Here is a 14,091-nt window from a genome sequence, read left to right as displayed (position 1 = left end):
CGATTTTCCAAATTACATGCAGGCTATAATATCTGACTTCGTCCAGGTCATACTTTTGAGTTCCTCCATGTTTACAAATTTCAGGCCTCTTACAAGTGTGGCGGTCTTCAGACTACCACACTCGTGGTGGCGGTTAGGACTGCTGCTGTTGCGGTGGTCCAAATGCCTCATTAAAACCCTAGCGATCAGACCGCCAGGGAACTGCCAGCACCGCCAGGATCCATGATTCCAATGGCCTGGCAGTGGGAAAGCAGCACTGCCCTGCAAATTACGATCTTGTTCTCCACCAGCCTTTTCATGGCAGTAACACTACCATGAAAAGGCTGGTGGAGAACAGGTGCATGGGGCCACAGAGTTGCCCCTGCACTGCCTATGCACTTGGCATGGGCAGTGCAGCCCCCCCGCCGAGCACTGTTGCATTGTTCACTGTCTGCTTTGCAGACAGTGAACATTGTGAGGGTGTTGGTGCACCCTGCGGGCAACAGCATTGCAACCGGCTCCATTACAAACCTGAGACAATGCTGTAGGACGTTCGTGAATTTCGAATCACACTGGCTTTGCAAATGTGCATTCTATTTCATACAGAGCCATACAAGTCAAGTCAATGAAGTCTTTATTCGATATTTCATCATAAAAGACATGCTATGCGTCATAATACTTATAAAATTATCAGTGCTAACGATTAAAACAATAAATACAATATTTCATAAAAGCTACTAAAGCTTTGTTTGTTAAATATTTTAACATTTTAAAAAAGGAAGTACATTACTTTAAAAAAACTCAGTTCTAAAGTTCAAGATAATTTACTTATCTAAAACATGTAACTGTTTTAGTAGTTCAGAACGAATTATCCATGCCCACCCCAGGAATTTGGCCACCCCTATTGCTATAGTAGGTGAAAGATCAGTTTTAAGGATCCTACAAGCAGTCTCGGCCGATTGTGTGCCCAGACTTTTGCATAGGGGTACCAACCACTTCTTCCTTGGGGCAGCATATAATGGACAGACAAAGAACAAATGACTCACATTTTCCCGCATTTCAGTACACAATGGGCATTTATCTGGGCCTCCAGTGCCCCAGGTTGAGGTTAAACACCTTAATGGTATTGAGCCCACTCTAACTTGGTGATATAATTTGCGGTCCATAGGTTTTGTAATAACATCCCAATACATTTCAATAGCAGAGACATCTTTCACGTGTACAAATGTTGTTGTAAGGGAACTACCTATAAGGGATGAGTGTCTTATGCCTACCACCCATTCCCAATATAGTCGTTTCAGCTCTTTTTTTGAAGGAAAAGTAGCTGAGTCTGGGTTGTGCCAAAGGGCACCTAAACCCATGTCACAAAGGGTGGTTCTAACACCCTTAAACCAACCAATCTTATCGGATCCAAGGGTGTCCCTTACCTCGAGGCATGCTTTCGCATATAATAACAGCTCTGGGGTAGACCACAACCTCCGCCAGAAGGCCAAGGGCCGAAATCTGGCTTGATCTTCCACCGTTTGGAGCCCAAGGTCATAAAGGAGCGGAATACGTGGGGATGACCTCGGAAGACCAACCGCCCCTCTTGTAAATCTGTTTTGGGCCAGCATCAGTCGGTCCAGATTGCTATAACCCCAAAGCTCTGCCCCATACAAGACTGATGGAAGAATTTTTGACCCATAGATTTCCATAAGTGGGGACATCGGGCGGGTAAATGATCTTTGATATTCCTTAAGAAGGGCACCGCCTAATTGAACATGTTTAAGTGCTTGGATATCAATCTGGGGTTTCCAACTAAAATTATCACTAAAATGCACACCCAGATATGTAAATACATTAGTTTGCTCAAGAATAGCACCACCCATTTTAACCCTTGCCACAGTTTGTGTTCGACCTCTTAGTACCATGAATTTTGTTTTAGAAACATTTACTACTAGCTCATGCTCGTCACAAAATAACTCAAATCTGAGTAGGGCCTGCTGGAGCCCTTGCCTTGTCTTTGATAATAACAAGGTATCATCCGCGAACATGAGCAATGGTACTTTCATTCCCGCTATCTGGGGAGCATCCGTGGGATGTGTTGCAAAATATTTAGTAACCCCGTTAATAAACAGGGAAAACAAAGTAGGAGCCAGGACACATCCTTGTCTAACACCTTTCAAAACATGGAACCTGTCCGTAACCTCGCCAGGCTTACCCCAGCGGACTTGGGCATAAGTGTATGCATGAAGATTCATTAAGACTCGCACTAGAGCCCTGGGCATTCCCTGTTCCAGTATGCAATCCCATAATTTAGTCCTAGGGACCAGGTCGAATGCTGATCTTAGATCCACAAAAGCTGCATACAGCTTGCCCTTACCCAAAAAAACTGTTTTCCAATATAAAAGGGCAAAACGAAAGGCTTGATCAAGGGTGCTTACATGAGGTCTAAAACCCGCCTGCAACCGAGTCAAAATATCTGAGTCTGTTATCCATTCCTGTATCCTCCCTAAAATGAGGCGCGCTATGATTTTTTGGATCGCATCAATAAGGCTGATAGGCCGGTAATTTGAGGGTACTGAGCGATCGCCTTTCTTGAATATAGGAAGGATTTCTGCCCCATACCATGAGTCAGGAATTTTAGCGCCTGCTGCAACTGCATTCACCAGGTGGAATATATAAGGTACCCACAGGTCCTGGTCTTCCAAAAAAATGTCAGCTGGAATACCATCTGGGCCAGGGGCCCTCCCTTTGGGAATGTTTTGCAGGCAATTGATAACTTCAGTAACTGAGAATATTAACGGCTCAACGGGCTCAAGACAGTAGGGTATAGTCACTTCTACTGTATGACACTTAAACTGATCCTCAAAATTTTTTACCCACTGATGATTAGAGACAGATGCTGGACTATAGTGGGCGTCCTGCGAGATGCCCCATTTTATGAGGTACCAAAACTGTTGCATATTGCGTTTACCACAGGCTTCTGACAGCATAAGCCAGCGTTCCTCGTCCCACTTTTGTTTTGCTTTGCGTTTTGCCACATTATAGAGTTTTCTACAAGATCTAATCTGGCTATGATTTTTGTTTTTAATAGCCTCAAAGAGAACTCTTTTTGTCTTGCTACACTCTTTATCGAACCAGGTAGTGGATGAGTATTTCTTGGTCCTAGGTTGTTTAGGAATAAATTTGATGAACAACTTTTTAAGTTCCTGAAACAAGTCAGAATGGGTACGTATAAGTTCGCTGTTAATCTCGTCCTGTGAGCCACAATTATTTAAAAGCTCCACAGAACTAGACACTAAAGTTCTTATCGCCCTGCGGGCCCCAGCGTCCACAGCTATTTTGGGCCAGTGTACCCTGCGAGTATCATTGCTCACAATGACCTCTTTTTCTGTTATATTAGGACCACTGCCCTCAGACCTCTGAAAGCTGGAATCCCTTAAGGTCAAAACCAGCGGGTCATGATCGCTCTCTGGGCGTTCCGTAACTAGCATATCTACAACTGCAAACCACTGCCTCACATCGACCAAAATATAGTCGATACGACTACTGTGTCTGCCGTTGTTGAACGTATGCCTGCCCTTCCTATCTGACTTGACCCTTCCGTTAACAGCTCTTAGACCCATATCCAGGCATAGCCCCTTGATATAGGTGGCTGAGCTCGACCACTTAGCAATCGGAGGTATCTTGAGTTGGGGAATACCCCAAGATAGATCCTCATCCTCAGTGAGCGGGCCGTCCTCAATACCCAAAGGCTCAAAACAAGTATTAAAATCCCCCATCACAATCTTGTGGCCATCGGTCGTTGTTCCTGATAGAATGTCATCCAACAGGATGAGGGTCGGAGAAACCCTTCCTCCCTGGCAGCCCCTGACATAAATATTGACCAACAGGATGTTTGTACCTTGGTTGGACTTTATCTTTAAGGCAATTATGTCTGGACTATCAATTGTCACTTCTTCAACTCTTACACCTGCACTTTGGCGGACCCAAATTGTAAGACCTCCAACAGGACGCCCTTTCTGGCCTCTAATTGCTGGCTTGCTAAAGTTCAGATACCCCACCCGAAATATCGGTGTGATAGCCCATGTTTCCTGGAATGCAATTATATCGCCCTGATCTATGAAGTCCCTCCAATCAGGAATACACTGGCTGGACTCCAGACCAGCTATATTCCAGGATATATACCTTGATAACATATCAACAGGCTCAGCTAAAGCAGAGGGTGAGTCTGTACTAAAATTAGGTAATGCAGACAATGTACCAACAGGGGTAGTATCAGGATTATTACTTTGATCTGTGGCAATAGCCTTCCAACTTATATCTTCTATGTGGGGGGTTTTCAATAAAGTTAAATTAACTGTTTCTTCTCTACCGATGAGTCAATCATTCTCATCTAGGCAGGATAACGGCCCATATCTCCCGGCAGTAATCAAGGGTTCAATGCTTTCTGGTGCGAACCAGCCCCTGGGAGGGTTAATGACATTTTTGTTAATCTGGGAAGGCACCTTCACCTCGGGATACACCGTAGGATAAAAATCTGGTAGTTCCCACGTGACTATTGGTCCATCTGCAAGTTGCGGGCACCAGCCTCTCAAAAATGGAACCACATTAGTTCTCCTGAAATTAACTATTACCAGATCACCTGGGATATCTTTAATCATGTGGCCAAGCCAACCCACCCTTCTCACATTTAAGATTTTACCATCAATGATAGGGGGGAGGGGTCTATTCTTAGTAAGCCAGAAGGCTACTTTGTTTTTTAAGTCGTTGTAACCTTCTTTTTTACCTGAACTAAGTTCTGGGACTCCTGACAATATACATACAAATGGAGCGGCCTCCGGTGGGAGATCAATCCTAACATTATAATTATTGTTGTGCTCTCTTACTTCCTTATGGACTTGAGTTGATTGAGGCCTACCCTCTAGGGACCCTCGAATCACTACGGGTTCCCTAGGTATAGTGGGCTCCGCCTCCGCCTCCAAACTTGTTACGTTACATGGGGCTTTATGTCTTAAACTGCTGCCTGCGAGTATTGCCTGCTCAACACAATTTCCAGATGGTAAATCTAGAGGTACCGTTAGTACATCTGCTGGTGTCGATGTTGCTTGTACCCTCAGACTATGAACCTCTTGGGTAAGTACTTCAATTTTCAGCAGCAATGTGCTAAAAATTTCAGCCATTTTTGACACTAACTTATCCTCTACTGTTGCCAGTATATTTTCTATATACTGCCTGTTATGACAGCAACCCACTGGCTTATCAGATCCCCCGTCTAATCCCTTTGTTTTAAAAGTATGGGTTTTTGCCTCAAGGGGCTTTTCGAGAATTGCTGACCTTCCCCACTCCTCTTTTGCCCAACGACTTTCTACAAGCCCTAACTGCTCTTGCTGGTTGGGGGGGAGTCACTGCCATAACCACGGGGCTAAATGGGCTCTCGCCAATTATACCCATTGAATCTAGGGGATTAGAATGTATCTGTGCCTCAGTTAGCATCATATCCTTGTCAGTGTTGGCGCCCAGATCCTCAAAAGTAGACACTATATGTGGGGAGGAACTAGGGTGTGTCTGAGTGGGGGAACCTCCTTTCCCTAGGGAGACTCTACGATCGCTATTAATCTTTTTAACCACCTTAACCAGGCAGTTATCAAGCATAGTAGCCCCTAGATTTTTAGTGGAGTTATTACAGTTAGCCATCATAGGTTGGTTGCAGTAAGTACCACCAGCTATAATTCAGCAATACAAAACACAAAACCGCGTAATCAAGATGTAATACAGCTAATTTACAGTTTAGGCAGAGTCCCGTGCCCAGTCCAGTCTCTTCAGGCCTCAGAGGGCCACAGAGGGCCCGCCCTTTGCCCGACGCCGCCCGCGCGCGTACCTTGTTGCAATTTAAGGGACCGGGTCCGGGGGGCGTAACAGCACTTTCGCGCCACTTGGCGCACAAGAAACCCAGAGGATTCTGGGTATTGTAGTCCTCCCAGCATGTTTTAGCAGACAGCCTACAACGGCGGTGGCTGCTAGTTACGGTGGTCCGAACCGGCAGCCCTGTGTCCTGTCTCAGGTGCTCGGGGTCAGTCTCAGGTGCCCGGTCTCTCTCTCTGGTGCCCGGGGTCAGTCTCTCTCTGGTACCCGAGGTCAGATTGTGGTGCCTGGAGGTCAGTCTCTGGTGGCCGGGATCAGTCTCTGGTGCCCTGTGGCCTGTGGCCGGGGTCAGTCTCCGGTGAGGGGTCAGTCTCCGGGGCCTCTCTCTCTCTAGTGCCCTGTGGCCGGGGTCAGTCTCTGGCGCCCTGGGTCAGTCTGTGGTGAGGGGTCAGTCTCTTGGACCTCTCTCTGGTGCCACAGTCAGTCTCCGGTGCTCGGGTCGCTGTCTCCTCGGGTCCCTCTAGGTGATGGAGTGTGTGGTGGGGTCTAATATGGCACACAGCAGGTCTACGGGTCAGCGGTCTCACCGGGGGCGCTCTCGGCTCTCTTCCAAGGATCTCAGTCCGCCCGGAAGCCGACAGGGCGTCAGAGGGGCCTACCGGGGGTCGGGTCGCCTCCCCGAGGTTTCTGCCTATCACCGGCGTCGTCCCTCAGCCTCAGCCTGTCTCTGGGACCTGAGGGCCTCTGCCTCTCCCGGGCTCGCCCCCGCGGTCACCCCTCAGCTGTCTCAGAGGGGATCGTCCCTCGGCGCTCTCCCGCGGGCGACGCATCAGAGGCGCGCGGGAGGGTCTCGTGCTGGGGAGCGCCGTCAATCAGAGCTCCCGCGTCAATCCAATCAAAATTAAATAATATCTGTTCAGGTGCTTAACGTCTCAGAATGTCCTTAAATAATGATGTCAATTAAAGTGCCTGGTGACTTTTATTGGGCCCAGCGAGTCCACCTTTCCTCCCCTCCTCTTACTTGCTTTTCATTTGTGAAGACCAGGGAGGCCGTCGTTAATTATAGCGCTCCCCCGCTGACCGCTCCAGTTGCCGGGGGGGAGGATGCGCTCGATAGATAGATCCCACGACCTAGTGGTTGCAGAGACACACCGCTTCCTGCATCCGCCCCGGAACCTGTCCGGTCCTCGGGGCCCTGTGCCGTTAGAGTCGGCGGCTCCGCCAATTACTCCGATCGGAGTAAGACCACCTCTGGTGGAGAAAAGCCGGGGGCTTGATGCTGGGGGAGCGGCTTATCCTCAGCCGCTCCACGGCTCCGCGCACCACACTCTGCACCACACTCTGCTCTCTGACGGCGTCCGGGGTGGGCGGGGCAAGGCAACCTTCCTTCCTGCTTCCTCAGTCGGCTTCCTGCTTCCTCAGTCCCCTTCCTGCTTCCTCAGAGCCATACTTATACAGTGCATTACACTATTAATGGTGGGTTTCCGAAAACCTAAGTAATTTGAGCTGATAAGCTTACCTGTATTAGCAGTGAAAAAATAGAAATGTGAAAGCGGGAAAAGTTTGAATACAATGTGCACACAAAGCACAATATAAAATGAACGCAAAATATTTCCTTAATTTCCTCTGTGTGTGAGATATTTGAACTAATCACTACTGCTATGTTTCATAAAAATGTCTTGTTTTCCACATTTAGTGTGTCACAGCCATCTCTCTTAGTGCAGTTTGCTTTCAATTAGCAGTTCAAATCAGTTCGAATACATTTTCTTGTCTAATATCCAGAAACAAAAACAGAACAGCATAATTGTGCTTTCCGTTTCCAGTGGCAATACATAAAGGATTTTAATGGGTAAGGCACTTAGGGGACATGCATGCCCATATTTGTCCCTGGTTTGATTGCATTTGCAACAATGAAATGTGGCCATATCATGGCACTTCAGGTACTTCAGTTATCGGCACCACATCTCAAGGTGAGGGAATAGTGGGGTATTCATTTTAAGCATTAACACTATAAAGCAAAGGAGGTATCCCTGTTCAATCGGAATTTTGGACAATTAATTTTGTTTTACTTAGATGTGAACGGATCTAAGATGTCATGGGGGCTGGAGTAAGGCTACGATGAGGGGCATCTTTATAATGTAGATATTGGATGAACAGTAATTTAAATTATTAAATATATAAAATGTAGTAATGATTTAGATCTCGTATAAAAGATAATACGGATGAACCCAAAGATATGCTTTTTCTTCACATGCAGTAATCATAATATATTTTCCCTGTCTCCAGGCTGGCTCAGGAATCAATATACCACTTTCAGGTTGTGGTCAATAGACTTTAATCAGTGCTGCTGTTTATTTCAAAAGGTGCATGGTTCAAGAGTCAGTGCTTTATCCCTGCAGATGACCAGTGATGAATTTGTAAAAATGTAAGTGCAGTGTCCCAAAGTTTTCCTTTGGAGCCCACCTCTGGAGCCCCCAAATGCTGGGATTTCTGAATAGAGGCTCACCTAATATTGAATTCACCACATGCCTATCTCTTTTACCACCCTACGGTCCCTGTCTCTTTATTTCATGATTGCAGGTTATTTTTCACCACTGTATTCTTGTTTTATCACTGTGTTTCTTTTACTTCATCTTTCTCTCGTTTCTTCTGGTCATTCTCTTGCTCTTATGTAAAACATATTCTGGTCCACAGAAATGAGTGCAAGGGCCCACCGCCTGCATCCACTGCACCTCTAACCAGAAAAAATACAAAAGTATAACAGACAGAGGTAAAACCAGATTTCTAAAAAATTTCAACACCAACGTGAAGTCTGCTAAGGCATAATCCTAACCAATTAGAATGTTTCTGATTGACCCTCTTCAAGCTCCTCTGCTCAGTCCTCCTTTACCGCGTTTGTGTTGGGGATATCCCAGCCCAATTATGTTCAATGTAGGTACATTAGAGCCAGAGCTATGTCAGATTTGCAGTATAACCATTAACCAACTAAATTATTTTATTTAGATTAATTGAATACAACTGTATCCGAAGTGAATATCCCGAAAATCGTCTATGGATCTGGCCCTTCCGGGTCTACATTGTTCGTGTAAAACCCTGCTGCAGCTGATGCACCTCAGCTGAGCAAACTCACACATCGGGATTGTTACACATCTTCATCTGTCACCCTGGGAAGAATAATCATACAACAGAGATTCTTTACTGAGCCAATGTGCTACTTTAATAATATTTGAAAATGTCTTACCTTGGAATGTAGCTGACAATATCGAATGCACAGAGATGCCTTTCTGATCTTATTTGGGGCTCTTCTGGGGGCTGGTTTACAGAAGTCCGAGCTGTACTGATAGATTTACAGCTACTATTGTAAAAATGTCCAACTGTCCTGGAACTTGCAAATAATTCCATGACTACTGCTGTGAACCTACGGCTGTCAGGGATTGCACAGGTTCCAACATTTACTCAAGTATCAACATTTCTGCATACTGAGTTCAACATTTGTCCTTTTAAACTTCCCCTTGAAAATATTTTCCATCTGAAGGAAACACTTTCATAGTCACCCCCCCCATCATTTGTCATATTTCTTTCTTTCTTTATTACGTCTCTACCTCCCTTCATTCATTCCTTCTTTCTTTCCGCCCTTCCTTCCTTCCTTCCTTCCTTTTTTGTCTCAAACCCGTGGGATTACATGTTTTCCCTACTTAGTACTAGCTTTTTGTTACTTTAATTGTGTATAGCATTACATTATTATTTTTCCATTTCACTTAATTTTGCCTGTTGTGTGTTTCTGCTTTTAGATTATGCCTGCCTACCATGACTACTCTCTTGTTTTTTTAACAGTATGTGTCTCTTTATTTTTTCATTGTTCTTTTACATTTTGAAAATGTTTTTTTTTTTTTTTTCATCTCACTATGAGAAATTACAAAAAGGCGTCTTCATGAGGAAAATGTGGCGCAAACTGTTATGTGGCACAGAAGACTACAAACACAATATTGTGAGTCAAGAGGGAAAGTCTAAGGGCCTCAATATGATAATGGTTATCCAACCGCCAGATCGCCAAAACGGTGGTCTGGAGGCTGCTGCCAAGCTGGAGAACTCCGGACTGCCATATTACGATGTCCCCATGGGGCTGGCGAGGCAATCAGTGCAGTGGCATTGGCTCTGAAAGAGAGTGGAGACAAATGTCACCTGCACTGATAGTGTTGCCAGCACTCTCGGAATGCGCAATGTCTGCCATGGCAGACAGTGCACATTCCAATTGTGCTGACAGTGGGGCCCCTCTACTGCCCATGACATGGTCATGAGCAGTGCAGGAGCCCCCTGTGTCCCCATCTTTGCGTTTCTGCTGGCCTTTTCGTGGCAGGGGTCCCCTTGACCACGACGTGCACCGCCACCAACCCGTTGGGATCCACGATCCTGGCGGTGGTGGCAGTCTTCTGGTGGTGTGACTGCCAGGATCATAATCTGGCGGACAGACCGTCACCCAGGGTATGCGGTCTTTGCACTCCTTACTCGTAATAAAGTCCTAATTCTTGTTTTAGGCTGATTCTGAATCTCAAGGCCCATGTAGGAATGAAATCAATTAATTGCTGGTACTGCACAACGCTTCACAGCCCAAAAGCAAATGGCATCTATATTGTAGTTGTGAATGATTGCCTGCAGCACCCTCCACATATTCCATGTTCCATCCCAGTCTCCAGGCTGCATCTGGGCTAAACTTGTATCAATCATACCATAACTCCTTGCTCCGTTGAGGAGCAGCTTGTCTGTCCCGGATCCCTGGCACACCTGGGACTCAGTGGTGCGGGGACACTTTTGAGTGTTATTTATTTATTTATTTTGCAGGTTTATGTAGTGCAAACTCGACCCAAAGGTATTGGAGAGCTTTACATGAGCGTCAGTTACATTACACAAGGACACATTAATTTTTGGTAGTCAAGGGGCGATTAAGTGCCTGATTTAGATGTTGCCGGTAAGGGTCCCGCCGTCGACTTGTGGACTGGAAACCCGTCAGCCGCCGCAACAGTCTATCTGACATATTTACAAGTCGGCAGTCCCATTGATGAAAGTCCACATTCAAACCGTCATCTCTGCCAAGAAAGACCTCCCACGTCAACAGCACAATAGGGAAAAGTGGCTGACGGCGGAACCCCAGACACCCTTCCTGCTATTCAGATTTGGGTATGCCTTACAGCCAAGAAAAAAGTGACGGTCCGACCTCCATGTTTGAGTTGGGGGAGAAGGTGTGACAACTCATCTTCATTCCACAGTCCACCCCATCTTTGAACATAAATGGACAATACCTGCAATTGCAGCGGCCACTGATCCACAGAGAAAAAACACCCCCTGTAGCCGGGCTTGAAAGTAGGGACGCTGCATTGCCAAGGTGGGCACTGCACAGGAGCTCTGGCCTCTTCAGACATACACATGTCACAGTAAATTTTTAATATTACTGTGACATGCATACGTGGGGCACACAATGATGTCACACATGGCTGGGAACACACATATTGCACACATACACAACTGTCATTGTGGTGTCATCATTCATTGCAAAAAGTGCAAGTGTGTGTGTTTGTGCATGTGTATGGATTGGCTGTTTAAGGTGGAGAGAGCTGGAGTGGGTGGTATGGTTGTGTCTATAAGTGTGTCACTTGCTTGTGAGACTGATGTGTATATTTCTTTCCCGTGGGACACATTCAGGTGAGTGTTGGTGTGTGGTGGTCATTACCGTGTGTAGTTGTGCTTGTGTGTGAGTGTGCTTGTGTAGTTGTCAGAGCACGGGTGGTGCCTGATCTAGGGCCCATCCCAGCTAAGTTACCTGCACTATCAGTATTGCCATTGTGCGCCAAACCATTATGTGGGAAGGCCCATGAGGCAGCTTGTACTGCCAACTGGTGGTCTTGTTGTTCATTTTCTCACTAATGTGCCTTGTTATTCATTTGGCATTTATTACATACTATACTGCATGTTCTTTATGAGTATAATGTGCTTTATTATTATTCATGTGGTGTTTATTTGCATGATATTCGTGTTTAAGAGCAAGGCCTGTTAATTATATCAATGCTTGCTTGGTTGTGTTTTATTTCCTCCTGTCGTTTTCATAGTAGTCGATAAGGGACTACATTTCCCAGCAAGCTACATGACCGCTATCTAGGGTGAGCTGCCAGTATAAAACTGGCCTGCCCAACAACCGATGCTCACTATTCTTTCTGGCTTCATCCTGAAGGTCAGCTGATTTCCTGTTCCAAGTTTCCAGTCTTCCTGCAAGACTCCGGCTCTGGAAGAACTTCACTTCATCATGCTTCCTTTTTTTTTTTGTTTGTCCTCATCCCGCAACCCACGCTTCGGTAGGAAAGACCTTTGGTTTGTGCTTTCAAGGAGTAGACCCCTCAATGCCAACGGGCCAAACTACCTGTCCTACACGCGCCAAGCCTTCCCACATATGTCATTGGCCACACATTACCAGGTACTCAAATTGTGGTCATACCAAAGCGACACCCGTTGGGTGAAGGAAGTTTTAATCATTGGACTTAATTGTTGAAGAAGGAGAACCACATAGCACAGCCCAGCCATGTTTAGTGCTGATATGCATTTTCCCAAATCACCCAGAAGTCATCCCTTCTACTAAAAAGTACGTTCCATATTACTCAGCCGTAATACTGACGATTGCCACTCCTGGGCGGTGGGAGGTAGTGGGCCCACCCATTTACAACAAATTTCCCATCTAGCCAAAAGCATTAATACAAACAACAGATATTCTTGTTGCACAGAAACTTTCTGACCTATAGATTCTGGATCACATACCCCAAACATAACCAATAAAAGGCTTATTTCTAAATTCCCACCAAAAATTACCTTAAGAATATTTCCTATGTCCTCACAGAATGCCATAAGGAAATAATGTCTAGAGTCGGGAAAATCTTACCCCATTTCATTCTTCCTTTTATCGTGGCTGCGAGAATATTCAACTCCCGATTTCCAGGGTGTTTCTTCTCCGTTCTTCGGAGCGCGTTTTTGTGAAAGGAAGTTTTCTTCCCTCACATGCCAAAATCAGAACAGGCCGTGTGCTGTACGGTAAGGTGATTTATCTTCGGCTGCATAGTGCATTGTTGTGCTTTGTTTTGAGCAAGACATTTGCGAGGTTTGTTCCTTTTGGTGCCTTGACACTATTCTAAAGTGAGTGTTTATTATTCATCAATGCACCATCGCTTGAGTCGTTTGGCAATTGAACATTTTGTCTTGTGTGAGTTGGTTTGTGGATCTTTTGGTTTCTTAGTGTGAAAGTGGTGTTTATATATGTGTGAACGCTCGTGTTGGAGGTCACCTGGAAATAATGACAACATTGCGGAATGGGCAAAAAACCAATAGGTTGGATTACGAGTGTTTTGGCATTTGATCGGCACGGTGCAAACATTGTCAGTTGAACCAGAATTTGGTGAATGGTGGCAAAGAGATCCCTTTGCAGGATATTAATATATATATATATATATATATATATATATATATATATATATGTATATATATATATATATATATATATATATATATATATATATATATATATATATATATATATATATATATATATTTCGGGAATGCTATGAATCAATTGCGTAAATGTACAGAATTGTATGATTGTATTTCTTTACAGGTCTCCTTCCCCGCTTACCCCACCCCAAACCCTTCCCCTCGTCAGGCCACTCCAAAAATCTGCGCTGTAATAGCATTCAGATTTGGAGGTGCCCGGAGGTGGGCCTTGTTGAGATTCGTACAGATCCTGAGGAAGTGTCGCTCCGACTGACAGTAGTTTAGTGTGTAGTTGTGTTCTCCAGCTCCAAAGTCAGCAGCTCTGGCCCTTATGCCACATCCTCGTCCCTGGTGGTAGTGCCTTCACCTCACCAAAATCATAGGGACCGTTGAAATCCTTGTGCTCATCAATGAGGAAATGCAGCAAACATGTCAAGCATTTTCTGCAAGAGGGAGTGGTAGCGTAGGTATTTGCGGCTCTGTCCAAGATCAATTTTTAAATCATGGTATCCAGGCGTGCTTTCACAGCCCAGCTCTCATTTTTTAAGTAAAATTGTCTGTGGTAGGGCATGGCTATAAACAGAGAATACTTTCCTCATTAAAATATTCTTTTTATGTACTAAATCACCAGAATAAACATTATTGATTCATGAAATGCTGGTTTCTGAAGACCATATTGTCCTAATGTTGCAAGTCTTTCACCCCTAGGTAAAAAGAAACAAGCCCTATCTATGCCACAAA

The sequence above is a fragment of the Pleurodeles waltl genome, chromosome 1_2 (assembly GCF_031143425.1).
Source record: "Pleurodeles waltl isolate 20211129_DDA chromosome 1_2, aPleWal1.hap1.20221129, whole genome shotgun sequence".
In the NCBI taxonomy this organism is placed as follows: Eukaryota; Metazoa; Chordata; class Amphibia; order Caudata; family Salamandridae; genus Pleurodeles; species Pleurodeles waltl.
This window is presented reverse-complemented; position numbering follows the sequence as displayed.